Source organism: Papio anubis, chromosome 2 (assembly GCF_008728515.1).
Source record: "Papio anubis isolate 15944 chromosome 2, Panubis1.0, whole genome shotgun sequence".
NCBI classification, from domain to species: domain Eukaryota; kingdom Metazoa; phylum Chordata; class Mammalia; order Primates; family Cercopithecidae; genus Papio; species Papio anubis.
The window spans coordinates 18,785,545-18,803,977 of NC_044977.1; the positions used below are offsets into that span (position 1 = coordinate 18,785,545).

The 18,433-nt window shown below is 35.4% G+C and overlaps 1 protein-coding gene and 1 pseudogene across 2 annotated transcripts in view; both read right to left on the reverse strand.

The window, feature by feature from the left end:
- The window catches only part of DCBLD2 (discoidin, CUB and LCCL domain containing 2), a 91,668-nt gene that overhangs the window by 51,479 nt on the left and 21,756 nt on the right, over positions 1 to 18,433 (reverse strand). The window lies entirely within an intron of this gene.
- On the reverse strand, positions 10,314 to 10,400 carry LOC116273875 (annotated as a pseudogene).

An 18,433-nucleotide genomic window follows, 5' to 3' on the forward strand; every position in this document is an offset into this window, starting at 1 on the left:
GAATCTGATAGAGGTATGGAGGAGAAGTTAGAATTGATGGCTCAGGACCCGAATCAGCCCACAGGCCTCTTGGTCTGAACAGTTCTGGGCTATACTCTCCTTCAAAAATGTTTAAATTAGGTGTTAAAGTTTTCAAAATCTGGAAACTTTACATACATTCTGAATTTCCAACTTCTCTTGAAAAATCACAAGGAAAAAAGGAAATCTAGGCCAGTTTTCTAAGTGATTGTCCTTAAGTAGCAGCAATCCCCTTTGAAAAAGAAAGTCACACTCCAGTTTGCCACAGCCCTACCACTCCACAATGCCCCCAGTCCTGAAGCTCAGCTATCATTTATCATCATAGCTATGCTGTTATTCTTCATATGCCTAGGCCATTTCACTTCTTTATTTCATCTGTCTAGACCCTGTTGGCAGTGAGTTTGTAGCCACTTGTATAGAGTGTAGAGACCTCATGGTCACCATGCCTCTTCTGATGTCCACATTAACCACAGTAGATGAACAGCAATAAATTAAGCTCTAGAAGATGTTAAATGGAAACATTCTGTATTCAAAAGACAGGTGAGATAGTGCATCTGACTCTGATAAACCAGAAGTATAGTTAATACTGTTACTATAAAATCTTCTGCAGAAATCTTATTTATGTTCTCAATTAAATGGAAGCTCATTCAACTTGCTCAGGTGTGCCATGGAACAATGCTTTCCTTAGGAATCTGCAACTCAGAAGGATGGACCAGAGGGCAGAGAGTTACTTGCTAGAACAAAAGCACATCAGCTCTGTCCACTTTCAGTAGGGGGAAATGAAGCTTGCTTAAAGAGCATAGATTCTAATTTACAAACTTCTTTACAAACAGGTTTTTTTTTTTTTTTTTACTAGTATAGGAGCATCTCCGGTCTCAAAAAACAAAATTTGGAATTCTCAAAGGAACTCATTTATTGAAACCCTGAATATCCAGGCACTAAGCCAGGTAGACTGGGGATTCGGTGACGGAATGAGAGGCAGTAATGCTCTCAGAAAGCTTAGTGTAGTGGGACAAATCAAATGTACAGTTGAATCCTCTAAGGTACAGAAGAGGCCATTATAGTGCCTGGACAATGTTTACCATAGATGCTATCATTAAATAACTCCCGTCAGTAAAGTTTCTTTAAAAAGTCTGGCTTTGAGGACCATTGTCTTATGCTTGGTGGGCCAGAGTGAGGTGGAGATGTACAAATTAACTCCCTGACTTGGAGTTGTTGAGTGTCCTCTTTCTGAATGTCTAAAATGTCTTCCCATAATCATTTCTCTTATACTGTGAATAAACTGTTCTTTTGGGCTGGATTTAGCCTTAGTTTTAGCTGCTTCAGCAAAGACTTGCCTGCAGAAGATAATGATAGGAAGGTATAGCTCTAGTTTCTTTTTAAACAATTAGACTATTGGGTATATATTTAAAATGGGACATAACAGATATTTACTAGGTTTAAAAGGGATTTAGCAATATTACTAAAAATGAATTTGCCTCTCCTTCTAAAATATAGTGGTTTTAGAAAAGTATTTTAAATTATATTTCTCTACAACATATCATAGTTATTGTACATCTTGATTTTAGAAAAGTAGCTACTTTGGTGTTTTTCATCTTAAGCAGCAGATCTGATATCTGCACATTTTAAAGTGAATAAATGCTGCATGGGAAAATGTACCTTGATACTTTGACTCCTACCTCACACAACACAACTAAAAATCAATTCTGGACGGATTGACGATAATATATGTAGAAACAAATCCAATAAGGCTTTAAGTGGAAAACTTTGAGAACAGCTTCATGACCTAGAAATGGGCAAAACTTCCTTAAACAGAACACAAAAAGTACTAACCATAAAATAATTACTAAGCGCAAACTACATAAAATTAATGTCTATTTATCACAAGATACCAATAATGGAGCAAAATGGCAGTCCATAGCAATGGAGAAGATATGTGTACTACACCTAAAAAGAACCCATTACCAGAATATATACAGAACTCCAACAAATGAATAAGAAAAGGATCTCCCAACAGAGAATATGCATGAAAACGTAAACAGATTCTTTATAAATGAAGATATTCAAATGGATAATAAATGTATGAAAAGAGCACAACATCATCAGCTCTCAAGGAAATACAAAGCAAACTATGTATAACATGCCATCAGTACACACACACCAGAACAGTTAACGTGGAGAAAAGTAGAGAATGGTAACTGGAACTCTTATACACTGGTAGAGGGTGTAAAATAGTACAGCCACAAAAACATTTGGCAATAACTGCTATAGCTGAAAATATGCAACCCAGCGACCCAGCGATTCCTCTTCTACATATAGAAATGTGTACTTACGTACATCTTCAACATAAAAAAGGGTCAGTTTTACTACACTCACACCAACATAACATTAAAATTTTAATTTTTTTATGAATCCAAAAGCCAGAAAAAAATGTATTTAATTTTAAAACTTTGCATTTCTTTGATTATAAGCATAGCTGCCTCCTCTAAAATCCTTTCAGAACTGTAGCTCAGACAAAAGAGCACATAGGTTTTTACCACTATCTACAATGGTAACCAAACAGTCTTGACAGAAAAATTTATAGCATTCAGATGTGCTAAAAATAAGGTAATATCAAAATTCTCCATCGAAATTTTCCAAGTGGGCTTTCCTTCTCTCTTATGAAACTTCTACTTTAGTAAAGACTTTAAGAGTTATCTTTTGGAAAACAAGCCAACTTCTGTAAAGAAGAGAGCTTCACATTCTATTTCTTAATAAAACATCTTGAAAAGGTAGTGATTCAAGGTCCTAGCTCTAAGTTGACAGATTCTTTCAGTATAGCTGGCAGTTTCTCATGCCAAGTATGCTAATACAAAAAGCAATGAGCCATAATAATGTGAAGACTTCAGCAAAACCAGATGTGGTGCCAAGCATCACAGATGAGACAATCATAGAATATCAAGAAATTTCTTTAAAGCTTTTCTGAAAAAATATACTCTTCACTACTTAGGAGATGTCAAAATCTTTTAATATCCACTTAAAAGGCTCACAAATTGGAATTCTTGGATGGGGCCAGGATCTCACAGGAGAGTAAGTTCCCTCCAGTTAAATGTTGTTGAGAAATGGACAGTTGTCAATTCCTCAATAATCTGCCTCAAAATCTCAGAGGAAACATTTAGGATACTGAAAGAACAAAACAAAACAACAAATATATAGGCAATCTCTCCCGAACTACGGTCTCTCTCAGAAGAAAAAAAAATACATTAACGGAGAGGCCTATTATGAGCTACAAAGCTTATAAACCACTGCAAACTGCCAGCCCTGTCCACAGAAATACAGAGGTACAATGTTAATCTACTTAAAAATACACAGTATAAAAAGAAAACAAAAAATGTGAGTCCCTAAAATTTAGTTTATGAAAACCCTCTCCCCCTATAAAAACAGCGACAGAAGGAAATTACAGCACAGCACTCCAAACTTAATTAAAGGTCCTCAAACATTTGGGATATGATAAAATATCTTGAAGCATAAATTCAGAAACTAGGGGCAGAAATGGACAAAAAAGCAGAAAGAAATGAGAGTTGGTTGACCTCAGGAAATACAAGAAAAGACAAAAGTATACCAAAAATGAAGAATTAAGACCACATTATAAAGTGCACAAGGAATTACAGATTCTAATGAAAAATAAGGAATGTTGAAAAGAAGAAAAAAAAAACAGACTAAAAAGAATATTTAAAAAGTAAAAAGGTGAGAATGTGGCTGAAATGAAAGGGGATATAATGGCAAAAAAGTTTCAACTGATGTATAAGTATTAAAAATAAATACACAAAGCAATGGAACAAATATTAATATTAAAAAATAGGCATATAGGATTACCTCAAACTAAAATGCTTTTGCATAGCAAAGAAAACAATCAACAGAGTGAAGAGACAGAGAAAGAGAAAATACCTGCAAACTATGTATCTGGTAAGGGGTTAATACCAAAAGCATATGAGGAGGTCAAACAACTCAAAAGCAAGAAAACAAATAACTTTAAAAATGAAAAAAGACCTAAGTAGGTACTTTTCAGAAAAAGTTTATGAAAACAATCCCCTCCCCTATTATACAAATAGCCAACAGATATATGAAAAAATGTTCTGCACCATTAAACACCAAGGAAATGAAAATAAAACCACAATGAGATATCACCTCACACTTGCTAGAATGGCTATTATCAAAAAGACAAAAGATAAGTGTTGACAAGAATGTGGAGAAAATGGTACCCTTCTACACTATTGGTGGGAATCTAAATTAGTATAGCTGTTCATGAAAACCAGGATGAAAGTTCCTCAAAAAAATTAAAAATAGAACTACCAAATGGTCCAGTAATTCTACTACTGGGTATACATATCCAAAGAAAATGAAATCAACATGTTGAAAAGACATCTACACTCCCATGTTCACGGCTGCATTATTCACAACAGCTAAGATATGGAATCAATCTAAATATCCATCAGTAGACAAATGGATAAAGGAAATGTGGTATATGAACACAGCAGAGTACTATTCAGCCTATACTAAAAAAACAAAAGAAACCCTGCCATTTGCAACAACATGGATGAAACTGGAGGACATGATGTTAAGTGAAATAAGCAAGGCATAGAAAGACAAATGCTACATGATCTCACTCACATGTAGAATCTAAAAAAGACAAACTCACAGAAGCAGAGAGTAGAACGGATTGAAGCGGGAGTTGGAGGGATGAGTTGGAGAGATGTTGGTCAAGGGACACAAAAATCTCAGTTATACAGGAGTGATAAGTTAAAAAGAACCACTGTATAACAGTGTATTTACTTAAAAATTGCTAAGAGATTTTTAAGTGTTCTCACCACAAAAACGTTAAGTACATGAGGTAATGCATTTATTAGTCTGATTGATCCATTCTACAATGTATACACATATCAAAACATAATGTACATCATAAATACATACAATTTTCATGTCATTTAAAAATCATTAAATAGGAAGTATTAAAACTATAATCCAAGAAAATTTTCTAGAAATAAAGGAAGACTTGAATTTACATACTGAAAGAGTCCACTGGATACCAGTGAAAACTAACCTGTAATGATCAACTTCAAAACATATCCTTAGAAAACTAATAGACTTTAAAGGTAAAGAAAAAAATCCTCATGGTCACTGTACAAAAACCAAATGCCTTATAATGGCAAGAGAGTTCAATTGCCATCAGACTTCTCAAAAAACAATATGAAGTAAGGGAATCATGGAAAAGCACTTTTTTTTTTAACTCGAAGAAGTAACATTTGTTTTTTTTTTTGTTTGTTTTTTTTTTTGAGACGGAGTCTCGCGCTGTCGCCCAGGTTGGAGTGCAGTGGCCGGATCTCAGCTCACTGCAAGCTCCGCCTTCCGGGTTTTCGCCATTCTCCTGCCTCAGCCTTCCGAGTAGCTGGGACTACAGGCGCCCGCCACGTCGCCCGGCTAGTTTTTTTTTGTATATTTTAGTAGAGATGGGGTTTCACCGTGTTCGCCAGGATGGTCTTGATCTCCTGACCTCGTGATCCGCCCGCCTCGGCCTCCCAAAGTGCTGGGATTACAGGCGTGAGCCACCACGCCCGGCCCAGAAGTAACATTTGAATCCAAGATTTAGATATTATCAAGCAGCCCCTTCAAACCTAAAGGCCATAAAAAATTTACAAAGTAAGCAGTTTTCAACACGCGAAATCTGCACCATAAGCCCTTCTTAAGGAATCAAGCTATTCAAAGATGAACTTCATCCCAACAATAGACTAGTAGTTGGACTTGAGGAAAAAGACTGACAGTGATCATTTATTATATTTAATTATAGATCTAGAACAGTTAGAGATGGGGTTGAAGAATAAGAAGATATGATACATGCTGTGTGTTATGAATGTATATTCTGAAAGTGCTATGATTTGGACGTGGTTTGTCCCCATCAAATCTCATGTTGAAATTTATTTATATTATTTTTTAAATTTTTCAATAGCTTTAGGGGTACAAGTAGTTTTGGTTACACAGATAAATTTTATAGTGATGAAATCTGGGCTTTTAGTGTACCCATCACCCAAATAGTGTACATTGTACCCAATAGGTGATTTTTTAATCCCTTACCACCTTCCCCCTTTCTGAGTCTCCAATGTCCATTACAGCATTCTGTATGCTGTCATTTATCCAGAAGGTTAGTCCTCCCTTAGAAGTGAGAACATGTAGTACTTGGTTTTCTGTTCCTGGGTTACTTTACTTAGGATAATGACCCTCAGGTCTATCCAAGGTGCTGCAAAGACATTATTTCATTCTTTTTAAAGGCTGAGTAGTATTCCACTGCGTGTGTATGTGTACATCATATATATATATATATCTTCTTTTAAAGGCTGAGTAGTATTCCACTGTCTGTGTATGTGTATATCATATATATATATATATATTCTTTTTAAATGCTTAGTATTCCACTGTGTGTGTATGTGTGCATCATATATATATATTCTTTTTAAAGGCTGAGTAGTATTCCACTGTGTGTGTATGTGTGCATCATATATATACATATTCTTTTTCAAGGCTGAGTAGTATTCCACTGTGTGTGTGTGTACATCATATATATATATATATATATTCTTTTTCAAGGCTGAGTAGTATTCCACTGTGTGTGTATATCATATATATATATTCTTTTTCAAGGCTGAGTAATATTCCACTATGTATGTGTACATCATATATATATTCTTTTTAAAGGCTGAGTAGTATTCCACTGTGTGTGTATGTGTACATGATATATATATATATATATCCTTTTTAAAGGTTGAGTAGTATTCCACTGTGTGTGTATGTGTGCATCACACACACACACACACATATATATATATATGTATATATATATATATATATATAACATTTTCTTTATCCACTCATTGGTTTGATGGACTCTTAGGTTGATTCTGTATCTTCTCCATCGTGAATTCTACTGTGACAAACATACTAGTGCAGGTATCTTTTTCATATAATGACATATTTTCCTTTGGGCAGGTATCAGTAGTGAGACTGCTAAACTGAATGGTAGGTCTAACTTTTAGTTCTTTGATAAATTTCCATAGTGTTTTCCATAGAGGTTGAACTAATTTACATTCTCGCCAACAGTGTATAAGTGTTCCCTGTCTGCACACAACAAAAAAAGAAGTTTTTTGACTTCTTAATGGCCATTCTGACTAGGGCAAATTGGTATCTTGTTGCAGTTTTAATTTGCATTTCTGTGATGACTAGTGATATTGAGCATTTTTCATATGTTTGTTAGTCTTTTGTGTATCTTCTTTTGAGAAACGTCTGTTCATGTTGTTTTTCTACTTTTTAATGGAATTATTTATTTTCTTGCTGATTTGAGTTCCTTGTAGATTATGGACATTCGTTCTTTGTCAGATGTATAGTTTACAAATATTTTCTCCCATTCTGTAGGTTCTCTATTTACTCTCTGTTTACAATGCTGATTATCTCTTTTGCTGTACAAAGCTTTTTAGTTTAATAGAGTCCCCTTTGTTTATTTTTGTTGCATTTGCTCTGTCTCTTACTCATAAATTCTCTGCCTATGCCAATATCCAGAACTTTTCCTAGGGTTTCTTCTAAAATTGTTATGGTTTCAGGTCTTACATTTGACCCTTTTCCTGTTTTCAAAACAAAGGTGCAGCTTGCTGCCGGCACTCATTTAATTTTACATAAACACGCTCTTTGAGGCTGAAGCAAATCTGACTGACAGTCAATGTGAAAATAAAATATAAAAACTGTTTTTGGAGTTATTTCTAAACAGAACTAACATCAGAATTGTCTGAATCATCAGAATCGCCTATTTCAGAAAAACTGAATTCATCAAACGAATCTTTGACCAACGACTTTTCAAGAACAATATTAACATCATGTGTAGGAACGCTGTTTTCTAGGATTTGACATTTTCAATGATTGAGATTATATTTTGTAAGTGGAAATACCGCTACTAAAAACAGAGTGCTATAAATAGGATAATGTCTTTTGTTTCCAAAGTTGATATACTAGAGCAATGCAAAAATAATAATAATAGGGTGCTATTTTGTGGAAAATTTACTTTGGGGTAAATGATGCAGCCGCAAGCGCCACTGGTGAGTATTCTCAGAGCAAATGGGGAAAGGGTTAAGTTTTTAATCCATCTTGAGTAAATTTTTGTAGACAGTGAGAGATAGGGATCCAGTTTCATTCTTCTGTGTATGCCTATCCAATTTTCCAGCACCACCGAATGAATAGGGTGTCCTTTCCCCCATTTTATGTTTCAGTCTGCTCTGTCAAAGATCAGTTGGTTGTAGGTATTTGGCTTTATAGCTGGGTTCTCTATTCTGTTTCATTGGTACATGTGTCTATTTTTATACCAGTTATCATTCTGTGTTGATTACTGTAGCCTTGCAGTATAATTTAAAGATAGTTAAAGTGATAACCCCAGAGTTCTTTTGTTTGCTCAGGACTGCTTTTGCTATTCAGGATTTTTGGTTTATTTGAATTTGGGATTTTCTTTTCTAATTCTGAGAAAAATGGTGTTTTTGGCAGGATATGATGGCACACGCCTGTAATTCCAGCTGCTTGGGAGGCTAAGCCAGGAGGCTGACGTTGAAGTGAGCCAAGATTGCACAACTGCACTCCACACTGGGTGAAAGACTAAAATTCTCTCTAAAAGCAAGCAAGCAAGAAAAAAGGCATTGGTGGTATTTTGGTAGAAACTGTATTGAACGTGTAGATTGTTTTGGGCAGTATGGTCATCTTCACAATACTGATTCTTTCAATTCATGAGCATAGGAGGTTTTTCTATTTGTTTGTATCATCTATGATTTCTTTCATCAGTGTTTTGCAGTTCTATGTGTAGAGATCTTTCACCTCTTTGGTTAAGTATATTCCTAGGGTTGTTTTTTTTTTTTCTTTCTTTTTTTGCAGCAATTGTAAATGGGACTGAGTTCTTGATTTGATTCTCAGTTTGGTACATTACTGGTACATAGCAGTAGTACTGATGTGTGTATGACGATTTTGTAACCTGACACTTTACTGATTCATTTATCCAATCTAGGAGATTTTGGAGGAGTCTTTAGAATTTTCAAGGTGTAAGATCACATCATCAGCAAACAGAGATAGTTTGATTTCTCTTTTCTAACTTAGATGCCCTTTATTTCTTTCTCTTGCCTGACTGTTCTAGATAGAACTTCTAGTACTACGTTGAATAAAAGTGGTAGAAGTGGGCATTCTTCTCTGTTCCAGTTCTTAGGAAGAATGCTTTCAGTTTTTCCCCATTCAGTGTGTTGGCTGTGAGTCTGTCATATATGGCTTTTATTATTTTAAGATATGTTCTTTCTGTGCCTAGTTTGTTGAGAACTTTTTTTTTTTTTTTTTTTTTTTTTTTGAGACACACTCTTGCTCTGTTGCCCAGGCTGGAGTGCAGTAGCCGGATCTCAGCTCACTGCAAGCTCCGCCTTCCGGGTTTACGCCATTCTCCTGCCTCAGCCTCCCAAGTAGCTGGGACTACAGATGCCCGCCACCTCGCCTGGCTAGTTTTTTGTATTTTTTTAGTAGAGATGGGGTTTCACTGTGTTAGCCAGGATGGTCTTGATCTCCTGACCTCGTGATCCACCCGTCTCGGCCTCCCAAAGTGCTGGGATTACAGGCTTGAGCTGCCGCACCCAGCCTGTTGAGAACTTTTATCATGAAGGGATACTGAATTTTATCAAATGCTTTTTCTTCATCTATGGAAATTTTTTTTTGTTTTAATTATATTTACATGGTGAATCACATTTATTGATTTGCATATGTTAAACCATCCTTGCATTCCTGGTATGAAACCCACTTGATGCTGAATTATCTTGTTGATATACTGCTGAATCTGGTTTGCTAGAATTTTGTTGAGGATTTTTGCATCTATGTTCATTAGGAATATTGGTCTGCAGTTTTCCTTGTTTGTTGTGTCTTTTCCTGGCTTTGGTATCAGGGTGATACTGGTTTCACAGAAAGAATTAGGGAGGATTCCCTCTTTCTCAATCTTCTGGAATAGTTTCAGTAGAATTGGTATCAGTTCTTCTTTGAATGTCTGGTAAAATTCAGCTGTGACTCCATCTGGTCCTGGGCATTTGTTGTTGTTGTTGTCATTGAGAGATTTCTTATTACTGATTCAACCTCACTGCTTATTACTTGGTCCATTCAGGATTTCTGTTTCTTCCTGATTCAAACTTGTGGGGTTGTGTGTTTCTAGGAATGTATCCATTTCCTCTAGACTTTCTAGTTTGTGTGCATAGACATATTCCCGGTAGTCTTAGATCATCTTTTCCAGTGTTCTACACATTCAGAGAAACTTTCTAATAATAAACTACAGAAATGATCTCTGAAAGTGTAGTCTTCACGTTGAAGTTTAACTGCCAGCATGACAGTATTGGAAAGTGGGGCCCAATGGGAGTTGTTTGGGTCATGGGGCCAGATGTCTCATAAATTGATTAATGCCATCTCATGGGAATCAGTTCTAACTCGAACAGGACTGGATTAGTTACCATGACATGGGGTTGTTATAAAGCGAGTAGGCCTCCTCAGTTCCCTCTCTCTGCACAAGCCCCTTCCCCTTCCAGTTTCTTCCATGAGTTGAAGCAGCACAAAACCTTTATACAATGAGCTGTCCACTCTTGTACTTTCCAGTCACCAGAATTATGAGCCAAATAAAATTGTCTTCTTTATAAAACATCCAGCTTCAGTTATTCTGTTGTAGCCACACTAAACAGAATAAATCAGAGGAAACTGGGTACAGAAGGAAGTGGAAAGAAGTCTAGTTCATTGAATGTTATATAGGCAATAGGTAGAAAATAAAGAATACCATTAAAAATGGACAAATTGGATAGTAAATGATTAAGACAATAGGGATCACAGCCATTTTAAAAAGTATAAATTGAAAAGCAGCACCTAGAACAAAACTATAAACCTTACCAAACACGAAAAGACACTTTAAAAAAACCCAGAAGGACAGAAAACAATGTAGAAAAATAAACCCAACAAATATAATACACATAACTTTAAAAGATATGGAAGAGTTAAAATGTATCAGTTATAAATAAATGAAAATGGATTTAACTTAGACATTAAAAAATTTGCAATTTGGCTCATGAAGACCCAAAAATATGCAATATACAAGAAACACACCCAAAACAAAGTGATTCAGAGAGGCTAAAAATAAAAGTGATGGGCACAGACAGACACAGCAGGATAATGAAAACAGTAAGGAATAAATAGGAGGGTATGTGTGTGCTACTGGTGCCAAACAAAGGAGAATTCAAACTAAAAAGTACTATATGATGGGTAGGAAACCTTTAAATGTGAGAAGTCATAATTTAAAATGGAGATATTAGAATTATGAATATCTAGTCAACACAACACAGCAACTTTATAAAAGCAAAACCTCCAGGAGACACAGCAAAGAAAGAGAAAGAACCACACCAAATAGGAGACCAAGTAGATAAAATAAGAATATAGAAGACCAAAACAGCAAAATAAAGACAGATACTTTAAATGCACATCAAACTTTTTACAGTAGAGAGTAAACCTTCTCAACTATATATAGAATATTCACAAAAAAACTGGTCATACATTAGCTTATAAAGAAGTCATTAGAAAGTTCCATAAAGTAGAAATTTTACAATGTTCTCTGACTATAATGCAATAAAATTATACATTATTAGCAATAACAAAGAAAGGTCCTTCCAATTAGAAATAAACCTATTAAACAATTATTGGGTAAAAGAAAAACATAAACCAAAACTACAAAATTCCTAATAAATTATGTAATTGACCAATATTAATCAGTGATATCATTCTTAAGGATGTGATCAAAGTAAAATTCATAGGCTTAGATATTTTTATCAATAAAAATGAAAGAAAAAGTGAATTAAATTGCTAGCTAAAACTAGTAGTTAACAAAGTAGGCCGGGCACGGTGGCTCAAGCCTGTAATCCCAGCACTTTGGGAGGCCGAGACGGGCAGATCACGAGGTCAGGAGATCGAGACCATCCTGGCTAAACCAGTGAAACCCTGTCTCTACTAAAAAACACAAAAAACTAGCCAGGTGAGGTGGCGGGCGCCTGTAGTCCCAGCTACTCGGGAGGCTGAGGCAGGAGAATGGCATAAACCCGGAAGGTGGAGCTTGCAGTGAGCTGAGATCCGGCCACTGCACTCCAGCCTGGGCGAGAGTGAGACTCCGTCTCAAAAACAAAAACAAAACAAAACAACAACAACAACAAAAAAAACAAAGTTTTAAAAAAACCCCAAAATTTTAAAATCATGAAAATAGAGATTAATAATGTAGACAACAGAAAAACAATAGCTCTAATAAATCAAAACGAATTTTTTGGAAAAATTTAACACAATAGGCATGACCCTAGCTAATTTAATGAAAAAAGAGGGTTGGAAGCATAAACATGTAAAACAAGAAATGACAGGAGGGAAACAACTATTGGAAAAACACTGAAATAACCATTTTAATAAATGTAAGATTCTATTTTACAGACATCACGACAAGTATATTAGATCACCTAGGTGAACGGGTAATTACCAGGCAAGTATAGTTTATTACAATTGGACCCATTAGAGGTAGAAAGCTCAAACAGGCCAATTCCCTGAGAAGAAACAGAGAACGTCATTAAGGAAGCATCCTACCAAAAACTCACCAGGCTAAGATAGTTTCACAGAGTGAAACCTTCAAATACTAGATTGTTCATATTTTCTGTAAATTTTTCCAGAGAAGTAAAAAGGAAAACTTCATATTTCTTTTTATTTATATGTATAATATCAATACCTAAGCCTGATAAAGAAAATGCAAAGTAAATTACAAATTAATATCACTTACCAATATTTATGCAAAAATACTAACAAAATATTAGGAAACATAATCCAATGCCACATTAAAAGAATGCTACACCATAACCAAGATATATTTATTCCAACAATGCACAGTTGGTTCAATATTAGGGAACCCATTAATATAATACACCATACCAATAGATTTAAACAGAAAAACCATATCATTACCTCCATAGATGCTAAAAAAGCTTTTCAACAAAATTCAATATTCTTTCTTGATAACAACACTTAACAGAAATCAGTGGATACTTCCTATTATGGACCCGACACTGGTACGCCCCCAAAATTAATTGCTCTTGAAGTCCCAACTCTTAATATGACTACAGTTGGAAGTAGGCTCTTTGGGGAGGTAATTAAAATTAAATGGTTTTAATTTTCCTAAGGTGGGGCACTGATCCACAGGATTAGTGTCCTTATAAAAAGAGACATGAGAGAACCTGCTGTTTCTCTCTCTTCATCCCTCCAGCCCCATCATGTGAGGACACAGGAAGAAGGTGGCCATCCACAAGTCAGGAGGAGAGCCCTCGCCAGAAACTGAATTGCTTGGTATCTTGATGTGGGACTTCTAGCCTCCAGAACTCTGAGAAAGTAAATTGTTGTTTTTTAAGCCACTCAGTCTATAGATTTTGTTATGGCAACCTGAGCTCAGACACTTTAAATTTCCACTAAGATAAGGAACCTGGAAAGGATGCTCGCTATCTCCACTACTATTTAACATAGTCCTGGACTGGAGGTATTAGCCAGTACAATTAGATAAAAGAATCAACCATAGGCATAAGAATTGGAAAAAAAAGAAGTAAAACTATCTCTATTTGCAGATGTGATTGTATATCTGAAAATCCCTAGAAAGTGAATGATAAAACTAACTGAACTAATTTTAAAAACTCAGTAAAATAGCAGAAAAAAATCAACATATAGAAATATAGTCTTCACATAATTAGGAACCCATTACAGGACATAACAGCAAAACAAAAACACCTCCATCTCCATTGCAACAAAGAAGACAAAATGTTAAGGATTAAGTGTTAACAAACAATGTGTAAACCTTACATGAGAAAAAGTTTAAAACAATCCTTAAAGACAACAAAAGTAGATGTGATGAAAGGAGAAAAAAAAAAAAAGAGCTCTTGGTTTTGAACATGATAACTCAACATCATAAAGTTAATTTATAAATAGCACCATCTCAATAAAAACACCAATGAGCTTTTTTATGGAGTTAGATAAGCTGATACTAAATTTCACATGGATAAACGAACAGGCAGGAAGAGCTAGGAAAACACTAAAAATGAACATTTCTGAAAGGAGGCTAAGCCCTATCAGGCATTAACACACACTATAAAGCCTCTGAAAGCCTTTACAAAACAGTCACATTCTGGTATGTGGATAGATACATCTGTGGAGTGCAACCCAAAGTCCAGAAATAGACCCAAGCACATAGAGAACTGCAGTATATGATAAAGGCAGTATTTCAAACCACTGGGACAAAGATAAACTTTTAAATGCACGGTGATGGGGCAAGTGGTTAGTCATATGGAAAACACAATGAGATCTATACCTCATGCCGTACAAAAGAAAAAAACCCCGATGTACCAGGGATCTAAATATAAAAAATGAAATAATATAATTCCGCTACAAAAAAAAATGGGTAAATTTATCTTTAGTTGGGATACAGGAAGAGGCTTTCTAACTATGACTTAGAATCTAGATGCAATTTAAAAAAAGACTAATGAATCTAACTGTTAATACATTTTTAAAAGTTTGCATGGTTGAAAAAAAGTACCATAAACAAAGTCAAAAGACAACTGGCAAATTAGGAGAAATTATTTGTAGCATATACCATCATTATGTTTATAGACTAATATCCCTAAAAGATAATGAGAACTCCTAAAACCTGAGAGAAACAAAGACCAAGAAAACCTGACAGATGGGCAAATGGTGTGTGCCTGTTGTCCCAGCTACTCAGGGAGCTGACGTGAGCGAACTACTTGAGCCTAGCGTTCGAGGCCAGCCTGGGCAATACAGAAAGACCTGTCTCTAAAAATAATAAAGAAAAAAAAAACTTGATAGAAAAATGGGCAAAAGACAGGAAGAGCTAAAACGTAAAAAAAGAAAAAACAAAGGGCCGTCAACATATGGAAAAAAACAGTTCAACTTCACTCGTAGTAAGAGAAATGCAAATTACAACTATACTGAATACTATTTATCATTATCAATTGGCAAAACTTAAAAGACATGACAAATCACTTTGTTGGGAAGGCTGTGGAAGACAAGCATTTTTATGCTATGGAAATGCAAACTAGTATAACTTCCAATTTGGCAATGTCTAACAAAGTATATAATTTACCTTTTGACTCAGCAATTGTACTTCAGGAATCTACACCAAAGACACCTCAAAGAATACAAAAATAGTTTATAACTGTAAAACATCGAAAGCAACCGATAGAATAATTCATAAAAGAGTGATTAAATAAACTATGATACATCCACATGATGGAGTCCTATACTGCTGTAAAAAGAATGAGGACTATCTCTACAAAGTGATGCACAGTGATTTCCAGAAAACACTGGTAAGTGGGGAGAAAGCAAAGTACAGAAGAATATTGAAAGACTGTTAAATTTTGTGTAAGAAAGGAGAAAACAGAAAATATAAATGTCATTTGTATAAAAGAGTACAGAAAAGATAAAGACTAATGCAATTGGTTAGCTATAGGGAGTGGGTGGAGATGGGGTTAAAACGATAGAAGAAATGCACTGTAAAGGGGAGGGACGTCACTTATCTATCTTTTTGTACAGTTTTAACTTTGAGAATCATGTTAATGTTTAACATATTCAACAAAAGAGAAAGAAAATCAACAAGGACGAAGAAAAAAACTTATAATGGAAGATGAACAGAAAGAAATAAACCAAACCATATTTCAAATGAGGAACATAACATCATTGAAGGGCAGGTGGTGATGGAGTAAGAACCAGCCCAAAGAATTTTTTAATGTAGTATTTAGACTGTAAGTCCTCAGGTACGAATTCTAGGTAGTAGGCTTCTTTCAGTTCTAGTCATGGGTTAGCAATTCTAAACCTATTTTCTGGTTATAGCACTGAACAAGTAAGTAAATATAGGTAATGGGAGCAAGATTTCTCACTGTCAGAGAAGTGAGTTAGAAAGAGAGATAGGAAAAGGACAGGATGAACCCTATAATGTTGCATTAGTACTAAAGGTATCAGTATAAACTCATGCTCTTTAATACAGACAGATAAATATGAAAAGATATAACACAGGTACATGTACATGCATATGTATACACAAATGTCTACTTACTAAATCTGTCTGTTGATAGGGCATATGGTAGCTCATTGGTCTAAACCTAGCAACCAGACATTGATTTCTAATACCATTCTCCACTAAAAAGAACCAGGGTTCCTTAAGAAATGGCTGATTCCAGGGCTGGAGTAGGGCAAGCACAAGATAAATCTAGAATATCCCATGCCAGAATATAAAGAAGTACTCAAAGAATGATAAAGACATCACCAAAGGACACAGGAGCTAGCATGAAGAGGCTCCCACTGGAGATTTGGGACAATCTGAGCACCAAAATAATAACAGGAAAGGGTGATAAGTGATGGCCTAAAATAGGAATCCACTGACTTCACACTGATATAAACAAACAAATGGGAGAGAAGGGAAAGATCCTGTTTTCAGTAGGAAAAAAAAAAGTAATAAATATAGATGGAATAATGAAATTAGAAAATAATTGATTTATACAAAATTAATATATCCCAAATCTAGTGGGTGTAAGTTTGATGACTAACAGGATATTTCCATCATTTCAAAGAATCTCCCAATCAGACATGTATTGGTTTTGAAGAGCAGCATAGTTACAGTGTAGAAAACTGGGAGACATCACCTTAGCCAAAATATCAAAGTTAACAGCACCAGAAATGGGACGAATCAATCTCATGTGCCATGATATTATACACTGAGAACATCGCTTCTGTGGTGTTCTTGCCAAAAGTCTGTCACTGGAATCTTATCATGAGGAAGCACCAGACAAACATCCCACAAAATAATTAGCCCATATACTTCAAATGTAAACATCAGAAACACAGAGAGACCAACGAACTCTCTTCTCCTTTAATACCTGTTTTCTAAAGGGGCACTGAGAAAACATGATATAGGAAAAAAAAAAAGATTCAGTGTCATTATCACTGAAATCTTGATGCCCACAATGTATTTGTTTCTATCCTGTAATTGTCTGCAGACCTCTCTTAACCAGAATGTTAAATGACTATTCTTGAATTATCTTTATTTCTCTGCAATATGTTAAGAAACTTTTCTACCACTAACCATAGGCTGCTACCAAATGGAGGACCAGTGGGTATACGGTAGGTTTGATGCGGGAAGGGTGGGTACACACTGAAGCCCAACAGGGACCATCATCACTCAGGCCCCTTGACCTTTCTGCAGCTTTCCATTCACCCATGAGGAGAATAGGAAAAAGTAATGGAAATAAGGGTAAGCTGAGATTTATTAAATACCTATTACACACCAAACACTGCAAAGTATTACTTCTTTTAATCTTCAGACTGTACAGAAAGTGACTATGTAAAGTCTGGGCAGGTTCAACACTTTGTAGAAAAAGGACTCTCAGCAAGTAACTCCTGGAGCTTTGAGAACTTAGCGAGCCATTTTAAAACCTGTGCTCAGAATCTTCCCCATGCCACTCCTCCTCTCTAGCAACAGTGCCACTATGTATTGTCTAAATATGTAATTCTCTTGCCTTATTTTAACAAAACCACTTTTCTTTATTGGAATTTTCAAAATCACACAAAAGTAGAAAGAAGAAGGTGTAACAATTCCCATCTGCCCATTACTCAGCTTCACCAAGATGCCCTTGTTTTTCCTATCCTTCTCCCTATTTCTGATATACTTAAACATAAATCCTAGACATTTGAACTTCAGAATGTCTCTAACAAATTAGAACTTAAAAATAATTTTAACATTATTACATCTAAAACAGTAATTCTTTACTATCACTGAATGCCCAATGCTTCAAATTTCTATGATAATCTTAAAAATATTTTCTTTCAGTGGTTAGCTTGAATCAAGATCCAAGCAAAGTCTACATATTACTTTAGGAAGATAGTCGCAATGTAGAACAGTTCCCTTCCCCTTCCTCCTATTTTTTAAAATGCTATTTATATGTCGAAGAAACTAGGTCGTTTGTTCTACAGAATTTCACATATCCTTAATTTAGACCTTACAGTCAGTAGAATGTATTTCTCTATCTCCCTTATTTCCTGTAAAGTGTTAGAGGGGTGACCAAACTGTGGTTCACTTTTTCTCACTGTTGTTTAAAGAATGCCCAGGTGGTACTGTGTGCTCTCTACTGCATCTGCAGGAGACATTTACTATCCAGTTATCTTCTATTAGTGTTAATATTACAGTAAGTTTTTCTACATCCTCAGGCGATTTGTGTTCCTAAAACTTTGTTCAACACCATATATTCATGCAATCTGCACGTGCTGCTCAAACCACCAG